Below are 19,065 nucleotides of genomic sequence, written 5' to 3'. Positions count from 1 at the left end.
CTTAGAGCTTACCAATTCTTTGGCCAGAACAGTTAGCCAGTGAATCCCAGGGATCCTCTTATCTCTGCCTCCCTAGTGCTGAGATTACAAGGCACCCACAGCCACGAGTGGCTTTAAAACCTTTAAAAACAAAGCAAAACAAACAAACAAACAAACAAACCATGGGGGCTGAAGATCTGAGCCCAGGTCCTTAGGTCTGCATGGTAAGCTGCTTACTAACAGCCATTTCTACAGCCAGGCATCTGTAGTTTTAAAAGCCCCTTCAGTAGTGTAGAGATTTAGTTGGGACTGAGGGTAGTGTAAAGACAGGGGTCCTCTGCCACTGAGTCTGCTTCATAGATGTTTTTCAGTCTGTTGTTTCTGTCACCTGGGCGGCCACAGGGATTTTCTCTGGGCATATGGGCGGGACTTCCTGCTGACACTATTTGCCTCTGCTATGAGCCTCTGTGAGGCCCGGGGAAGTTACTTCAGTACTCTTGACTGATGGGCCACTTGAAGGTGCCTTTTGAGAAGAACCGGAGTGGGTGGCAGATGGTGGGGGAGGCATCTGCTCCTGTCTTTGTGTGATGTCTTCAGTGCTATTGAGCTGGGCTCAGACGCTTGCTGACTGTCACATTGTGTGTCTGAAGCTTTTCTTTTTTTTTTTTTAAATTTATAAAGACCTACTGTTTTAAAAGAAAATTGGCTGTAGACCAGAGAAAATATGAGTTTAAACTTGTTTAAAGAGAACAGATACTTTTTGCCTCTTGGCTACTTTTAGTACTGAGGAACTCACTGGTTAGTACTCACCAGGCATAGCAGAGGGAAACCATGTGCTCCTGCTGGGCCTGGATTGCCTCTGTAGTTGATGAATGGATCATGGGGATATTTTGGGGACTCCTGGGTTAGGCCCAGGGCAGGATGGGACACTCAAGGGATTTAGCTAGGCAATGACTATTTATCAAATGGTTAAAGATTATACAGTATTTTGTCAAACAGGCATGTCTGTTTGGGTGTACTGTTGAGACATCAGCTGTGGAGGCATGGCCATATCTGTCTTGTCATTGCTGTGTTCTCTGGGCCAGACACATAGTAGTTGGTTTACTTAATGTCTCTCTCTCTCTCTCTCTCTCTCTCTCTCTCTCTCTCTCTCTCTCTCTCTCTCTCTCTCTGTGTGTGTGTGTGTGTGTGTGTGTGTGTGTGCATGTGAGTGTGTATGAACTTGACACAAGCTGAAGCTGTCTGAGGAAAGGGAACTCCAAGTGAGAAAATGGAAAATGCCTCCATAAGACTGACTTTGGGCTAGCTAGCCTGTGGTGCATTTTTAAGTTAGTGATGGATGTGTGAGGACCCAGCACATTGTGGGTGGTGCCACCCCTCAGCAGGTGGCCCTGAGGTGTTAAGAAAGCAGGATGAACAGACCGTGAGCACCCTTCTGTGACTCCTGCTTCCGTTTCTGCCTCTTCTGACTTGCTTTCCCTCAGTGATGGATTGTGATCTGGGAGCTGTAAGATGAGATTGCTCTTTCCTCCCCAAGTTGTTTCTTGACCATGATGTGCTTATCACAGCTGTAGAAATCCCAGTGAAGACACTTGACTCTCAGTCTAGCCTGGTACTGTTAGAACCCTCCTAGGGACAGCTGGTCACAGAAGCCTCTGACTAAAGAAGCCCTCCCCCCCCCCCCCCCCGCAGGGTTAATGCAGAGGCTCGTCACTGATCCAAGTGCTGGGTGAGTGACTGTTGAGGGATCAGCTCTGGATATGGCATGTTTACACCCCCCCCCCAAAGCGCAGAGAGCATCCAGAAGAGGGAGCAGGAAGAATGTAGGAGCTAGTGGATGGGAAACGTGCTCTGAATGCCGACCTGACATTGCCATCGCATTCATGAACTCACAGCAGCTGTGATTACCTGCACAAGATCTAACCAGTTGACATTACAGCATGGGTTAAGAGGGACAAATGAGGTCCTACCCCTAGCTGAGGAATTGTTGGCAGTGATGGTTTCTGGGGGAGAAGCATTGAGTTTTCTTCAATGATGCACTGTCAGTTACCCATGGCCCTGTGAATAAACCTATACTCACCCATGTGCATGCAAGCAACTCTAATTAAACTTCAGGGTTATTGAACAGTAAAGACATGAAGATAGGAGTGGGATGTGTTGGGAAGAAGAAAAACTCCAGAGGGAGTATAAGGGGAATAAGAGAGCAAACTAGGGGTGAATATGATTTAAATATTTACACACACAAACACACACAGAGACACAGATACATAGACAGACAGACACACACACACACACACACACGATTGTCAAATAATGAACAAAAAGTCATAATAAGAAAAGTGCTGTCCAGCATGATAGTGTGCCAGACACAGCAGTGATACTGCTCTTTGTGCCCATAGCCGCTTCAGAAAAGGAGATATTTTCATGCTTGTGGAATATGATGTGTCTTTAACCTGGATTTGTGACACCAGACAGTGTTGGGGCTAGGCTGACAAGCATGTGCTTCTGAGCTGACAGTTCAGCATCTCGATTATGTTATTGCATCTGTTTGTTTATTTTGTTGCATATCTCTCTGGTCCAGAGAGTTACTTATTTTCAGTTCCCTAGCTCACCATCTTTATGATCCATTCTGAGCTGAGACACCGGGCCTAGCCTTGGGGTGGACCATGCAGGCTCTAGAGTTCAAGTCTGGCTTGGTGCGGGTGTGGCTCTTCTGTGTGCTGGCTTTCTTGCCACAAATGGAAATAGTTATAGGTCTTGAGAGTGTTACTATAGGGAACACACTCAGGGACAAGGCCTGGCACATTGTTGATGCCATATGGATGCCTGTTCCACTTAGGATCTAATTTTAAATGACCAGATTTCAAGTATGCTAATATAAGACATGTGAGCTCAACCAGGTGACATTCATACTTGGGGCTCAGGCGGGGCAGCACTTGGCACTTCTGCTTGGTTTCAGAATTATTTCAGTGGTGTTTGTCTTATAAACATGTGGGGGGCATCCTTGACTGTCAGGGACTCTTTAAGGACTGGCTTGAACATATTTTATGTACTTTTCAGCATTGGGAATCACAGGAGACCTGCCATCTACACATATAGTCCTGGCTGGAGAGTGACTGGGGGACTTCATTGCAGCCTCACAGATGAGATGGAGGGGTTCTGTGAGAGAAACTGGGGTAGTTCCAGATGCTGTGAGTCAAAGTAACTCTTCTGTACTCCTCCTCTTCCTTTGGGAGGCTTCTCTTTACCTCATGTGGCTCTGGTGGGTTATCATTAAGGTGAATTTTACTTCATTCTGCCCTCAGAAGAGGACATGCAATCTAATGTGGGCTATCCTGGTATCACATTCTTCTTGTCACTTAGACTGGTTTGAGGATTCATGTTTTACAAAACTGGGTTTCAGAGAGACCTCTGTGAGGATCATCTATTAGACACAAGCTAGTAACCCTGAGACTGTTGGAATGTTACAGCCTGCCCTGTACATAGAGGGAGTCTATCTACAGGATAACTAAAGGATGAGGTTAGTGTGTGAAGAGAGGTGGATATATGTAGGGAGAACAAGACAAAGACGGGACACAAGCATGTCACTTGAGCACCATGATCAACCATGGCTAAACAATCTTGCTGAGTGGAGTCCAAAAATGTTTTATGCATTGAATTTTCTAGAATTCCTTGATAATGGCTTCATACAAAAAGGTCAAGGAAGATCCATTTGGTACTCTGTGCAAGTATGCACACGCACACACACACACACATACACACACATGCACACACATGCACACAGGTGCAATTAGAGGTTCAAGGTCAACTTCAGATGTCCTTCCTCAGGGGCATTGTCCACCTTGCTTTTTTGAGACAGGGTCTCTCATTGGCCTGGAACCTACTGATTAGGCTAAGGTGACTGGCCATCAAGGTCCATGGTTCCTCATGTCTCCATCTCTTCAGAGATGGAATTAGTACAAGTGCATGCTGCTAAAACCTGCCTTAGAACAAACAAACACACAAACAACAACAACAAAAACATGGGCTCTGAGGTTGAACTCAAGACTCCCTGCTTGCAAGGCAAGTAAGTACTGTGCTGACTGAGCTGTCTCCCAGCCCTGGTTTGACTCGTGCTCTTCTGCAGCTGATCATGGAGCCAGCCTCTATTCTCTGTGCCTTCCTTCAAGGTTTCCTCTCTCTGAGATGCTGTTGCCATTGGCTTCCTCATCTACTCAGATGCCTCCCTGAGGCCCCTCTAATCAGTAAAGTCTTTCTCTTCCTTCACTGGACTCACACATTGCTTTATTCTCTACTCATTTGGGTTTTCACTGTCACCATCAGTCATTCCTGTGTTTTATTTGTCACCCAGAGTTATCTTGCCTTTGAGATCCTGGTGTCAGTGGCTTGAGTATACACTCAGTGGCTGGTTGAGGTGCCAGGCATGGGGCTGGTGAGATGATGCTTTTCCTTCCTTCCTTCCTTCCTTCCTTCCTTCCTTCCTTCCTTCCTTCCTTCCTTTCTTTCTTTCTTTCTTTCTTTCTTTCTTTCTTTCTTTCTTTCTTTCTGGTTTTTCGAGACAGTTTCTCTGTATTGTTTTGCAGCCTGTCCTGGAACTTGCTCTGTAGACAGGCTGGCCTTGAACTCAGAGATCCACCTTTAATGGCTTTATTTTTATTGTTGCTCCAATTCAATCTTCTGGTTTAAGAAATAAGAATGGGCAATGACTCAGGAGGGAGACTTAAATGAATTCTTCTGGAGGATTTTCACCTTTTTATTTAATTGATTTGTATTTTCTAATATTCCCATAATGAGCACATATTGCTCTTATAATTAGAAAAATATTAAGACAGTGAAAATGATTTCCTGTTATGCAGAAAGGATCAGAATAAGAATGTAACATAGCAGGAAGGAGGTGATAACGACAGCTGATTTTACCTCCTAGTAATCTTGTCATATAGAGTAAACAAACAAACCATTTGCTAATGAATGCTTCATTAATTCTAATTATTTCAAGTAGCCAGAACTCAATCAAGAGTTTGTGATCTGATTTACACCAGTCAGTATTAACATCCAATGCTGTTCAAGCTACTTACTCTCAGGAGGTTAAGCAGTGTCTGTGTGGGGCATTACAAACATTCTATGGAAGGTAGCTGCAGGGCTGAGGAGATGGATCTGTGGGCAAAGTGCTTGTCACACAAACACAAGGAGCTGAGTTCAGATTCTTAGCATCACTGGAAAAGGCCGGACACCAGCGTGTGTGTATGATCCCAGTTCTGCAAGGTCAAACAATGGCAGTGTATGTAATCCCAGTATTGCAAGGCTGGGTACAGCATGTATGTATAATCGTAGCACTGAGGAGATGGAAAAAAGAGGATTCTGGAATTTACTGGCCACCACTTTAACCAAATGGGCAAACTCCAGCTTTAGTGACACACTATCTCAAAGAACAGGTTGGAGGGGGATTGAGAAAGACACCTGACATTAACCTCTGGCTTCTACATGCACACTCACACATGTATGTGCACATGCAAACACATACACAGAACCATATGATCACATGTACATATATATACACCCCCTCAAACACACACAGACATGTGCACATACCCACTCTTGCACACATACAGCCACACGTGAAAAGATAGAGCAGTCCCAGCCAGAAGTTCTCAGTACAGGTTCTCTCTCTATAAAATTTAGCAAAAATTATGACAGTTTTTCCCACTTTCTCCAATTTAATAAAACTTTACAAACTCAAAGTCAAAAAAGAATGGGAAAAAGCTGATTGTCAGTTAAACTTGGTCAAACGTAGTGCCCAAACTTCTAAATAATAGTCCAATGACAAGGCAAAAATTACTGAATAAGCTGGGTGATGGTGGTGCATGATTTTAATCCCAGCACTTGGAAGGCCAGGCAGGTGGTTCTCTGTGAGTTTGAGGCCAGCCTGGTCTACAGAGCAAGTTCCAGGACAGGCTCCAAAGCTACAGAGAAACCCTGTCTTGATCCCCCCAAAATTATTGAATAAACAATTGAGAACAAAGAATGTGGCTACTTACCTGCAACCTGCAATGTGTTAGCTCCTTTCCACAGCATTTTGGCTTTCCTTTAAAAAATTAGTCTTAAGTTTACTCCTTTGTCGATTCTTCTTTTTAATAGAAGCCTTTTAACACTGTAAGGGGTGTTTTGCTTCTTGATGTTAAGCCAGAATACCTCAGGATATTTTATAAACATGTCCATTAGACTGCTGGCTCCCCCAAGTTTGACGATTTACTCAACTGATATAACAGGTAGTTGGATTTAGCCGCTGTGTAGAGAGCTATCGTTTAGCACAGTTTGACATTTAACAGCTTAACCATAAAAAGTACAATTGTTGTTAATACGCTCCATTCAGGCCTGTTTCCAAAGAAGCCTGCAATTTAGCCATGTCGAGCTCCCTCAATTGGTGTTTACTAATAATGCCTGATTTCAACAGAAGAAACATTCCTTCAACTCAGCCAGCACAGGGAGTGTGCATGGTGTCAGAGGTGGGGAGTGGGGCTTGCAATCATTCAGTGAGTCTTTCATCCTTGTACTAACAGCTGGATGAATTTTCACGTCCTTCATTTCCTTTCCTGTGCTGAACTGATTTGGGTCTTACAGACTAAAACAGGTGTGGGAAATTTGCATACTGTGGCAAGGGGGTGTTCCCTAAGGACTCATTGAGTGAGAAACCTGCCTAGCTCAAGCCTAATTTTTACTTAGGGATACACATACATACAAAGTGGAGTTTTCTTGATGTCATCCACACATAACAAGAAGATTACTATTTTAGATGATGTAAACATTTGCATAGGTAAAGGCTGCACAGAGTGAGGGGTTTTTTTTTTTTGCTTCCTCTAAGATGTCTCTGGAGTCCACCAGATTGTCTGCTTCTCTGCATTCATGCTCCCAAGTCAAGGATAGGAGTGCAGCTCCTGGCCACAGGAAGAGGGGTAGTCTGAGGGTTGCAAACCACGCACACATTGCACCCTTCCACTGAATTAATTTGCACCCTTCTATTGAGCTCCACAGTCTATGCCCCTCCTCTCAGATCAGGGCTGACCGTGAGAGATTGGACTTGCTACAGGCAGTAGAAGTGATACCCTGTGGCTTCCAAGCTGTGTTGTGCAGCATAAGGTCCTCTCCCCTGCCACAGATGTTTGACTTGTAACATATGACTACCTTGAGTTACATAGCAAAGAGGTTTATAAAATGGCGGTGCAGAAATTAAGATGGAGGCTGGAGAGATGGCTCAGCTAGGCTCACAATGGAAATGACAATTTAAGATGGGAAAATAACTGGAATTTTTTCAAGGGAGCCCAGTATAATCCCTTCTAAGAGGGAACCAAGAAGTCAGCGTGGCACAGATTTGAAGATGCTCTGCTGCTAGCTTTGAAGGGGGTGAAAGAGGCTATGGGATCAAGGAAGGCAGGCAGCCTCTTGAGCTTGAAGAGACAAGGGGTCAAGTTCTCCTTCAGTCTCCTGAAGCAAGGCAGGTCAGCTAATTTGGTTTTAGCCCAGCGAAACCCATAGTATTAATAATAAAAACCCAGAGACAGATTTTTGGGGCTCAAGCTGAAGATCAGAGAAACAAAGCAGCCAGCTCTTGCCTCTACTTCAGACCAAAATGGCTAATCTTGTCTCTACAAGTCCTCAGATTACACTGTTCTCCACAAGTCCTCAAAGGCAAAATGCTTGACTTCCTGTCTCCTCTCACCTTATATTCCTTTCTCCAACTAGCCATATCACTCCTGTCTGGGATTAAAGGCATGTGATCCCAAGTGCTGAGATCACTTCTGTGTGGGCTCTGTTTCTCTTTTAGACTGGATCAATTTTGTGTAGCTCCATGTTGTCTTGAACTCACAGAGATCCACCTGCCTCTGTCTCCCAAGTCCTGGAATTAAAGGTGTGTACCATCACTACCTGGCCTCTATGGCTTGTGGCTGGCTTTGCATTCTGAACCCTCAGGCAAGCTTTATTAAATCATAAAAATATATCACCAATTGAGACTTCTGACCTGCAATACTATAAGACAATGGGTTTGTATTGTCCTGAGGTCAGGTTCAAGGAAGATTGTTAGCAGCCACAAGAGACTAATACACAACATTAGGTCAGTAAGATTTTGTTGCTTTCTATTATTGTATGCTCACATGTGTAAGGGTGCATATCCACATATGTGTGTAGAGGTCAGTGGTTTGCATCAGATGTCTTCCTTAGTTGCTTTCTACTTTTTTTTAAGCCAGTCTCTCACTCAACCTGGAACGCCTTGCTTTAGCTAGATAGTCTGACTAGCAAGCCACAGGAATCCTCCTGTCTCCATCTCCCAGTACTGGGATCACACGTATATTCTGTAGTACTTGGCTTTTTTAAATGGTTGGCCAGGGTTCTGAACTCAGGTCCTCATGTTTGTGTGTGGCAAGCATTTTCTCCACTGAATCATCTTTCCAACCCAAGGCATGTTAACTCCTCCAGTCCTCTTCCCAAGACACACCCTGTTGGGAACCAGCCTCCATGCTATGGGAAACCCAGCTCAAGCATCAGATTTGCAAGTTAGGAAGTCTCTGTAGACACCAGCCACTAGCTGCTAGAGTTATCCTCAACTTCCTGTCTTCCAGTCTGTGACTTCAGGCTAGAGGGACAGAGACAAACCCTCTCTCTGTCCAAATTCTGGACTCACAAAATCACAGGCTTAGTAAAATGGCCTGTTTCATTCCAGGCAGTTCAGGTGATTTGCTGAAGTCAAAGTGTCATCTAGGCTCTGTGAGCCACAGCGTGGTCTCCCACTCACTGCTCAGAAGCCTCTGTGGTTTGGCTTCTGTAGATAGGTTCATGTAACAAGCTAATTTGGGCTGAGAGTGTGATGAGATTGGAGGACACAGCATGTTCTCAGCAATGTGAGTCCTCAGCAGCTTTGTGTGGACTTTGTGTTCTAGAGACATGATAGAAGATGCTTTGTTGAAACCCCTGGGCTTGCATTATGTAGTAACAGTTGCATCGGTTAGGACGGTACTACACAGGACCCTGTCGAGCAGTGCCTAAAAACAAGAAGATGGTTACTGTGCGTACATGAAGTCGAGAGAAGGTGGATCCTTCAACTTCTCTGTCCTTAGAGTGCTGACTTGGGCCACACATGGTTCTCTTATGCTAATAAACCCAAAAGAGGGTGTCTGGAGGAGAGCAGGCAGCCTCCTTAACCTCGTGAGTGTTCACTGTGGGTGGATCCTGTTTGCCCTTCTAGCTCCTTGTGCATGCATTCATTCCCTCCCAAACACTGACTGAGACACTAGAGGGTACCAGAGGGTCTGCCTCCCATCATCTCCTCTCCACACACTCCAGGCATGTCCTTTCTTCCCTTGCTTTCAAAAGGTAACTGTGATCTCTATTCTTTACAAACATAGAAGCCACCAGAAGGGAGTTTCCTCAGACCTCAGTGTCAGATCTAGGAGGCATCAGCACCCATTGGATGCTTGCCCTCTTGTCTATGGATGAATTGGCAGTGTTCCCACTGAGGCTAGGTTCTCCATTTGGACCATCATCCCATGCCTCTTGCCTACTTGAGAGCAGTGGTCCAGCTGTTGCTTCCCTCCTACGGCTTTTCCTTTTCTACTGACTTCAACACTCTGTCATCCCTCTCACCTTCTCCCTCTTTTCTTCATTTGTCTACCTCAATCCCTCATTTTGCTCGGGGCACAGCTGTTAGTGCCTTAATGAAAGTATTCTGTATGGCATAGGTATATTATATCTGTATGTATATATTATCCACATGTCTTTGTATATGTGTGTGTGCTTATTAATAATTTGTATCAACTTTGGGGATACCTATGTTATATTCCCTTTCCTGTAGGATGTCCAACTCTCTGTATTATATTTCATATGTGTCTTTTGCAAATGGCATAAATTCTGTGCTGTTTATTCTGACAAGATGACTTTTAACTGGGATATTTAGTTCATTCATAGTTAATGTTATCTGTGTTAGATTTGGGTTGAAATCTGTTACTTTTCTCAAGAAACTATTTACTCTGCTTATCCTGTTTTTTTTTCCACTTTTTGTCTTTTTGGTAATTCTATGTAATTATTCTTTCCTCTACTTTATCTATGCTCTTTGTATTCTTTTAGCGGCATCTCTGGAAGTTATAGCACATGCATTTCACTCACCAAAGTGTAAATTTGCTTAACGAACACCTGTGTACCCCTCCTGAATGATACACAGGCCTCAGCTGTCACCCATTTGCTCTTGCTTTTTAAACCTCCAGGCATCAGGGAAATGTGGATAGATAATCACTTTCTCTGTTCTTTCTTGTAGATCATCATTCATCTGGGCTTCCCATTCTGCTTCCCAAGGAGCATTCTTTAGAAGTTTTTAGAATTGTCTTTAGCAAGTGTTTGCTGGTATCAAGGCCAGTTTTTTTTTTGTCGGAAAACACCATTATTTTGCTTCCATTAAAAAAGTTTTCACTGAGAATCTAATCCTAGATGGAGAATGGTTTTCTTTGAAAACATTGAAGATGGGGCTGAAGATATGGTTCAGTGATTAAGAGCACTTTTTGTTCTTGCAGAGGACCCAGGTTCAATTCCCAGCACCCACATAGCAGCTCACAACTGTCTGTAACTCTAGTACCAGAAAATCTGATATCCCCTTCTCATATCTGAAGGTACCAGGCACACATGTGTTGCACAGACACATATGCAGCCAAAACACCCACACACATAAAATATGAATACATTGAAGATGAGATCCCATTGTCTTTGACCTTCTTTGTGGCGGCCAGAAAGCCAAATGCTAGTCTTTGAAGGTAATGTCCTCTCTTTGGCTACTTTGAAGATGCTTTCCCTGTGGTTATTTTATGAAGATCCACTGTGATGTGAGCTGTTTTCTAGGGTGTGTGGGTATTTTTCTCTGAGAGTTTATCACTGTTAAAAGGACAGGTGATTGGAATACACTGACCACTTTTCACAATGATGGGTTTTCTCTGAGTCTTTTTTCTGAGTATCTGTGATCAGCTTTGTTGATTCTGGGAAAATCTTCTCCAAGGATTGCTTGCTTCTGTCCTTTCTCTTGCTGTCTTCTTTCTAGGACTTTGAACAAATGCGGTCAAACCTCATCTTCCCTGTTACATAATATCTTTTATATTTTCTCTCTTGTTTTCCTTTGCTGTATTTTGGGTAAGTTTTTGGATTTTTCTATTAACTCTTTCTTCAACATGGTCTAAACTGTTATTAAACCAAGCTGTCAATCGTTTGTGGTTTTTTAAACAATTGTTTCTGGAGCTTCTTCTTGGCTACTTTTCAAATCATTAGTTTTATTTCCAGATTCTGGTTCCCTGTAGGTATTATGAGACTGTAACTTTGTTTCTTTAAACACAGTAAGTGCAGCTGTTCTGTAATTTATACTTGATAATTCCAATAGCCCTAGTCTTGGCTTACCTGCTTCTCATGGTGCTGTTCTGTTTGTGAACTGCTTATTTCCTAGGGCTCAGGGTAGGGGCTAATTTTTTCTGTGAGTTATCATTGTTAAAAGATGGATCATGGGAATGCATTGATCACCAAGAGCAAGGTGCCTGCTCTAGAGAGGGTTTGACTTCATAAAACTCTGCCAAGTGTCTAGGGCTATTTCTGGTCTAGTGTAGTTGTTCAGTAAATGAAACTCTTATTCTTTTTCCCCATGCATGTGAAATACATTTGGGTAGCAAATTCTTGCTGGGCATTCCTTTTCATTTTCCTAGCCATCACCCCATCTCACACTTTACCTCTCTTCAGTTCTCTGCTCTGCCTTGTCAGTGTCTTGCCTGGCCACTGTGTACCAGCAGATTGTTTTGTTCATGGCATCACTGTCAACATAGCATGTTCTTTGGTTATGCGCTCATTTGTCTACAGATTATTTAAATTGACACACAAGAAATGATATGTGCTTATGGTATCACACACACACACACACACACACACACACACACACACACACACACCATGGAACTTTCTAACTGAAATTTGCCCTTATATCTTTATACCAATACCCTTCAACTCTCACATTTCCCACTCTCTGGCAACCACCATCTTTCTCTGTGTTTAGCTTTCCTAGACTCAGCGTAAGCAAGATCATGCAGCACTTGTCATTTTGTGCCTGGTTTATTTAATTTCACATGCTGTCTTTCACATTCATTTATGCTGTTGCAGATGATAAGATTTGTCTTCTTTAAGGCTAAATAGTATTTCATGGTATATAAATGTCACATTTCTTACATATTATGGCTATTATAAATAATGCTTCAGTGAACAGAACAGTATAGATATCACTTTGAGATATTGATTTTAGTTCCTTCACATGTATGTGTGTAAATCCATCTACATCTATTTACCTACCTACCTACCTACCTACCTACCTCTCTCTCTCTCTCTCTCTCTCTCTCTCTCTCTCTCTCTCTCTCTCTCTCTCTCTCATCTATATGGCAGTTCTACTTTTGGCACTTTGAGGAAACCCCATACTGATTTTTATAACAAACATACTAATTTACAACAGTGTGTAAGGTCATCACTTCCTCTATGTGATCACAAAAAGTTGTTATCTGTTGTCTTTTTTTAACAGCCACTCTAAGTAGTGTGAGGTGATATCTCCTTGTGAGTATTATGCTTTTATATTTATTTTTATTTTATGTATATGGGTGTTTTGCCTGCATGAATATATGAACACTGTCTATGCCTGGTGCCTGTGCAAGCCAGAGAAGGTGTTGGATTTCCTGAAGTTGGAGGTATGGAAGATGGAAGCCACCATGTGGGTACTAGGAATCAAATCTGGGTCCTACACAAAAGTTCTTAACCACTGATCTATCTCCCTAGCCCCACCCTTTTTTTGGTTTTAGTTTACATTTCTGCAATGATTGGTTGTTTAGAGCATCTTTTAGTATACCTATGTCTGCTTTTGAGAAATGTCTTTTCAGGTCCTTTGTCCATTTAAAAACCAGATTATTTAATCAGAACTAAGATTTAATTACTTAATTTGATGCACAGATAGATTTCAACTAGGCAGAAGGAACAGGTTCAAGGCTCTATTGTGTTGCAGGGTGGATGTGGTTGACATATTGTATATGATAAACCAGTAAGATAGTAGAGTTTAAATTTTTTCATTAAAACTAATATATAAGTTATGTATCAGATATATAATAAATATGTCAATTAATTTAATTATTCCACAGTATATACATATATCAAAATAGCCCATAGGTACATGGAAGTTTCACATGTCAGTCTGTTTTCTGGGTTTGGAATGTTAACTTTTCTCAGCTATATCCTTTCCAAGCTTTGTATGTTTACTGTTTTCTTGCCTGTACAGTACCTTTTTAGTTGGATATAGTCCCATTCATCTGGTTTTTGTTTGTTTGTTTCCTCTGCTTTGAGGTTCATATCCAAATGACTGATATCAAGAAGCTTTCACCATGCGTATTCTTGTAGTCTTTCTATAGTTTTGGTACTATGTTCTAAACCTTTAGCTTTAAGCCCTTAGCTCATTTAAAGTTGGTTTTTGGATATGGAGTGAGAAGAGTGTCTAATTTCATAACTAGTTTTCCAAGACCATTTATTGATTAGAGTGCTATTTCTCTGTATGTTTTTGGCACCTTCATTAAAGAACAGCTGGCCCTAATTGTGTGGGTTTAGTTCAGAGCTACTGTTCTGTTCAGTTAGTCTATGTCTTAGATACTTTTATGTTGCTGTGATTAAACACCATGACCAATGCAGCAATAGAAGGGGAGTTTACTGGGGGGCTTACAGTCCAAGAGTCCATCACTATCACTGGGGGAAGCCTGGCAGCAGGCAGGCAGGTAGCCATGGTGCTGAAGCAATAGCTGAGGTCTCACATTTCAAACTGCAATCAGGAAGCAGAGAGAGCAAAATTGAAATCGCAGGAGACATTTGAAGCCTCAAAGCCCAGCCCTAGTGATAAACCTGCCCCTCCAAGGCCACATCTCCTAATCCTTCCCAAATGGCTCCACCAGCTGGGACCAAGTATTCAAACATATGTATGAGCTTATGGGGTGTCATTCTCATTCAGACCACTACATTTCTGTATATGTGCAATGTCATGTTGTTTTGATCGCTATAGCTTTGTGTGGTAGATATTGTGGTACCTCCAGCATTGTTCTATACAATATTACATTAGTTTTTGGAGTCTTTTGTGGTACCTTATTGATTTTGGGATTATCTTTCTATTTCTGTGAAACATATTACTGAAATTTTTATAGAAATTGCATTAAGCTATAGGTCTCATTGGACAATGTGGATGTTTTAGTAGTATTAATTCCTCTATGAGTATTATCTACTGTGACAGGACTAGTGGGTGATTTGCAGAATTCTGAATGAGTGGATATTATCTCTTACTCAAAATTCTTTAGAGACAATTCAGTAGAGTAGAGAAGACCAGTTGTGTGTGTGTGTGTGTGTGTGTGTCAGAGAGAGAAAGAGAGAGAGAGAGAGAGAGAGAGAGAGAGAGAGAGAGAGGTGTGCCTGTGCACATATGCATAAAAACAGGAAGACAGTGAGTTTTCTTGTGTCCTGCTGTGTCACTTTCTGCCATCTTCCTTTGAGAATCTAGAGGGAACTGGAAGCCAGCAAGACCCCTCAATCTTCTTGCCTCCATCTCTCTGCTCCAGCACTGGGGTTACCGGCATGCACAGTTTTTTATGTGATGTTGGAGTCCAAACTCAGATGGGTGTTGTGAAGCAAGTCCTGTTTCCACTGAAGTATGTCTCCAGCCTCCTTTGCTGATCATAGATCTAGGAGGTGTGAAGCAGTTTTTGGAACATTCTATTACTCTACAGTAGTCTGCTTACTTAGGGAATACAACTTTCTCTAACACTCTTTTTTAAAATCATACTTAGCTATATTTTATAAATAGCATTCATTTGGATGGGAATAGGAGTGTATATCTGTAGTTTCAAACTTGGAGTCTGAGGCAAAAGCACTGTGGAGTTCAAGGCCAGCCTGGGTTACAGAGTAAAACCTTGTCACAAAACATGAGACTGAACTCCTGGAAAGAATTTTATTTAATACTCTTCCCAAAGAGCACTACGTTAATAGTTTATTAAATGTATAGTAAATAATGAATTCATTGTGTTGAAATTTCCCTTCTATCATCCTGGTTCTTCAGTACATACATATAGAGATCCAAATATTAACCATGGGAGCCTTGTTATATGAATATGATAAAGCTTTGGTAAAACACATTCCTCATCTACTTGGTAAGGAAAACCTAAGATTACTTAAGTTTGGTGCCAAAGTTCCCATTAACTTCTGAGCATTCATTCTACCAGCTGCTCCTCTCTCAGAGAGTTCCCACAATGTTGATTCTGATAAGAAACAGACACAGGTGGCAGCTGATGTAGGAGTTAGACACGGTTGAGTCAGATGAGTCATGAGTGATGTAAAAGTGACAGGTTTAATTGTCAATCACTTGGCAAGAGTCTCAATGAGGGAAGAGTCTCAATGAGGGATTGTCTGTATTAGGCTGGCCTATGGGTGTGTTTGTGGGAGACTGTCTTGATTATGTTAGGTGATGTGGGAAGTTCCATCCTAAGAGTGAGCAGCACCATTCTCTGAGTGTGGGCTGTGAATATAAAGAGTAGAGAATGCAAGCCGAGCCGTAGACACTGTGTGTTCACTTTCTCTCTGTTCTTGACTGTGGATGTGACTGGCTGCTTCAAGGTCCTGCCTTGACTTCCCCACAATAACAGGCTGTAAAATAGAATTGCAAGTCATTATAAACCCCGTTGCACCTAAGTTGCTTTTTGTTGAAGTAGTTTATCACAGCAACAGAAATAAAACAAGGACAGGGGATATCCCATCAGCTATGGCTGCCTCTTAACCTTCAAAGATCTTAATTTTAAATTAAGTGGACTAAATATACAGCCATGTTTACATGAAGAGTTTACTGTATAGATGTTTTTTGTAGGCATAGGAAATTAGTTTTCTGGCAAGCTAATCTTCCCAGCTATCATGGTTTGAATGAGAAATGGCCCCTGTGGGCTCATGTATCTGAACACTTGGTCCATAGATGGTGACACTGTTTTTGGAGGGATTGTGGACGCTTTGGGATGCATGACCATCACGGCTCAGCTTTCTGTCTGCAGCTGTGATGTGCTCAGCTCTGTCAACTTCCACTGCCATATCTTTGAGACATTTCCATCATGCCTTGGGCTGAAGCTGTGAGCAGCAAGAAAGCTTTCCCACACTTAAGTTGCTTCTGCCAATGAGAAAAGCAAAAAATACTTCAGCCATCTGGACACGGGTAGACACTCTGCTCCACACTGCTGTGCTTTGTGGCTGAGTGAGATGGTGTAGGGCATTTCCCTCCTTCTGACTATGGCTGATCACCTCCACCCCCCATCAGAGCAGATGAACTGGAGGGAGCCATGTTGTTCAGACTTAGGAGACAGACTTAGAGTTTTTAAGTTTCAGGCTTGTGTCTCTACAAACTTCATATGTTGAAACTCTAACCTTAGTGGGAGAATCCTGGGATGGGACTTTAGGAAATAACCAGGCCAAGAGGATGGAGACGTGAGAGCACTTGTTTCTCTTTCTCTTTGATGTGTTAAGATATAGCAAGAAGACAACCATCTGGTCTGTCCCTGCCAGACCAAGATCTGTCACGTTCCTTCTTGATTTTGGATTTCCCAGCCTTTGGAGCTGTGAGAGACATTTTGTATGCTTAAAACTGTGCAGTATATGTTATTTTTTGTTACAACACCCCAATTAAGATGGCAGAATGTTCAAGTTCTTTACTCTGCTCTTAAAATTCTGTGTGATCCAGCCTACTTCTTAGGCTTATTCTGTGCTACTGTAACCTATGCCATTTGCAAGCACATGATGCTGTTCATAGTCTGTGTCCCCCTGTCTAGGATTAATCTTCCAGCATCCCCACACTGGTTCCTTCTTGCCTTTCACATCTCAGCTTGAAAGGTTTCCTGAAGGCCTTCCTTGATACTCTTTGTGGAAGCTGGTCCTCTCTGGGTTCCCTTTATCAAAACTCTCTTGTATAATCACTGTATTTGCTTGTTTGTTCTTTGTTCCACTGCTAGATTGTATGTCTCAAAAGGGAAATGAGACAGGCAATTGAAAAACACCTGTTGAATGAGTTCATCCTGAAATGACCTTTCATTAGGAGTTACTATATTCTATTCTGGGACCTGGTGGACTTCTCCTTCCTGTTATCCACACATGAACAAAATGGTGTTAGCTTTCTATCGCTACAACAAGATACCACGAACAATAAACTTGCAAAGAGAGAGGTTCAGTTTTGTAGGGTGTGGTAGTTTGAATGTAATTGGTTCCCGTAAGCTCAGGGAGTATTACTATTAGAAGGTGTGGCTTTGTTGGAGTAGGTATGACCTTGTTGGAGGAAGTGTGTCACTGTGGGGGCGGGTTTTGAGTTCTGCTATGGTCAAGTTACAGCTGGTGTCAGCCCACTGCAGTCAGTGTTGCCTTCAGATCAAGATGTAGAATTCTCAGCCCCTTCTCCAGCACTGTATCTGCCTGCTTGACAACATGTTCCACCATGATGATAATGGACTAAACCTCTGAACTGCAAACCACCCCAGTGAAATGTTTTCCTTTATAAGAGTTGCTGCTATCATGGTGTCTCTTCACAGCAATAGAAACCTGAACGAAGATACAAGGTCCACTCCATACACTGCTGAGTGTGTGCGGCAGAACAAACCCACACAGCTCATAATCCAGAAGTGAAAGACAGCAAGGGAAGGGTGGGGTCCTAAACCCCCTTTCCAAGGCCACAGCTCCAGCTTCCTGAAGACTTCCCACCAATCTCTACTTCCTGCCCTAAGCTTTAACATGGGACAGTCAAGATCGAAACTACTGAAGCATTGTGCTGTTAGAGGGGGATGGATTGTTGTAGACAATAAAGACATCTAAAATTCACTTGCCCTCTTCCATGTTTTTTAAAAATTCTTTATCCCTTTAATCCTTTTTTTCAGTTATAGCCCCCTTCTTCTTGAGTGAATGCTTCTTACTGTAGGTTTAGCTTTCTGAAATGTTAGTCCTGCTTCTAGAACTTTCTCCATGTGTCTTATAGTTCCTAATTAATATTGCTTCCCCCCTCATTCCTTTCTTAGCTTGTTCATGCCATTTGTGATGTCACAGCTTTGATCTCTCTCTGTCTGTCCCACCCCATATAGGTTTTATTCCTGAGTGTTTCCTTGGGAGAACAGAGCCTAGCTTAAATACTACCCAGCATCCTTGCTGATCTTGAATAACATTTGAGTATTTTTCATTGACCATTCATCCTTCTTAAAGAAATTTACCAAGATCTATTACTTCATTTAAAAAATACTCTGAAAAATTAGTTCTTCCTTCTGTTTTTGATTCTAAGTAATGCATTGTCTTCCCTTTGTTTACAGGACTAAATTTCGATTAAGTCCTGCTGGATGGGGTGGAGTGGACCGATCTCATCAGGTCATGATGCTCTGTTTTGTAGTTTGAGTTTAATTAGGAACCAAATGAATCTGCTAGGAGCCCTTCAGCTGAGAGTGAGGTGAACCTGGTACCCTAGTGGTTTATCAGTTTGGCATCTGGACTGCCATGCCTGGGGCCAGGCACTGAGGGGGCATAATCCACTGAGGGGGGCACGAGTCACTGAGCTGGGGTCACAGTTTGTGCTTCTAGGGGTTTGATTGACAATGACTTTTTCTCATTTTTTTCTCACCTAACTGCACCTGATTGCTATTACTGTCTTCTGCTGAGGCAGCTTATCTTTGGTGGGTAGTCACTTGTCCCCTTCCTTTCTTACCAAATTCCATGTAAAAGAAAGAAAGAAAGAGAGAGAGAGAGATAAAAAGAGAGAGATAAAGAGAGAGAGGTGTGTGTGTGTATACTTGTCTGCATGTGTCTATGTCTGTGCTCTAGAAAAGGAAAGATAATGTATAGACCATGTATAGAGCTATGAGTATGACCTTGGCATGCATTCACATGTGTTAATTTGTTCTGTGTGTATTGTATCTAGGTCTTCTTGCTGCTTGCTGATCATGGTTGTATAGCTCTCATTTGAGGCTTTAAACTCATCGTAGGTACCAATTAACGTTGTTGTAAAGG

The 19,065-nt window shown here is 42.3% G+C and overlaps 1 protein-coding gene across 2 annotated transcripts in view; it reads left to right on the top strand.

The window, feature by feature from the left end:
* Hivep3 (HIVEP zinc finger 3) overlaps positions 1–19,065 on the top strand; it is a 411,053-nt gene that overhangs the window by 29,264 nt on the left and 362,724 nt on the right. Inside the window, exon 2 of one of the 2 annotated variants that reach the window (XM_040756759.1) lies at positions 3,040–3,170. The exons of the other annotated variant lie outside the window; for it this stretch is intronic. The gene's annotated coding sequence lies outside the window, so the exon portion shown is untranslated. The remainder of the gene's footprint in view (positions 1–3,039; positions 3,171–19,065) is intronic. 2 annotated transcript variants of the gene reach the window in all.

Source organism: Mesocricetus auratus, unplaced genomic scaffold (genome assembly GCF_017639785.1).
Source record: "Mesocricetus auratus isolate SY011 unplaced genomic scaffold, BCM_Maur_2.0 Super-Scaffold_100014, whole genome shotgun sequence".
NCBI lineage: Eukaryota > Metazoa > Chordata > Mammalia > Rodentia > Cricetidae > Mesocricetus > Mesocricetus auratus.
Note: the sequence above shows the minus strand (reverse complement) of the source record. Positions and strands in the feature narration are given on the sequence as shown.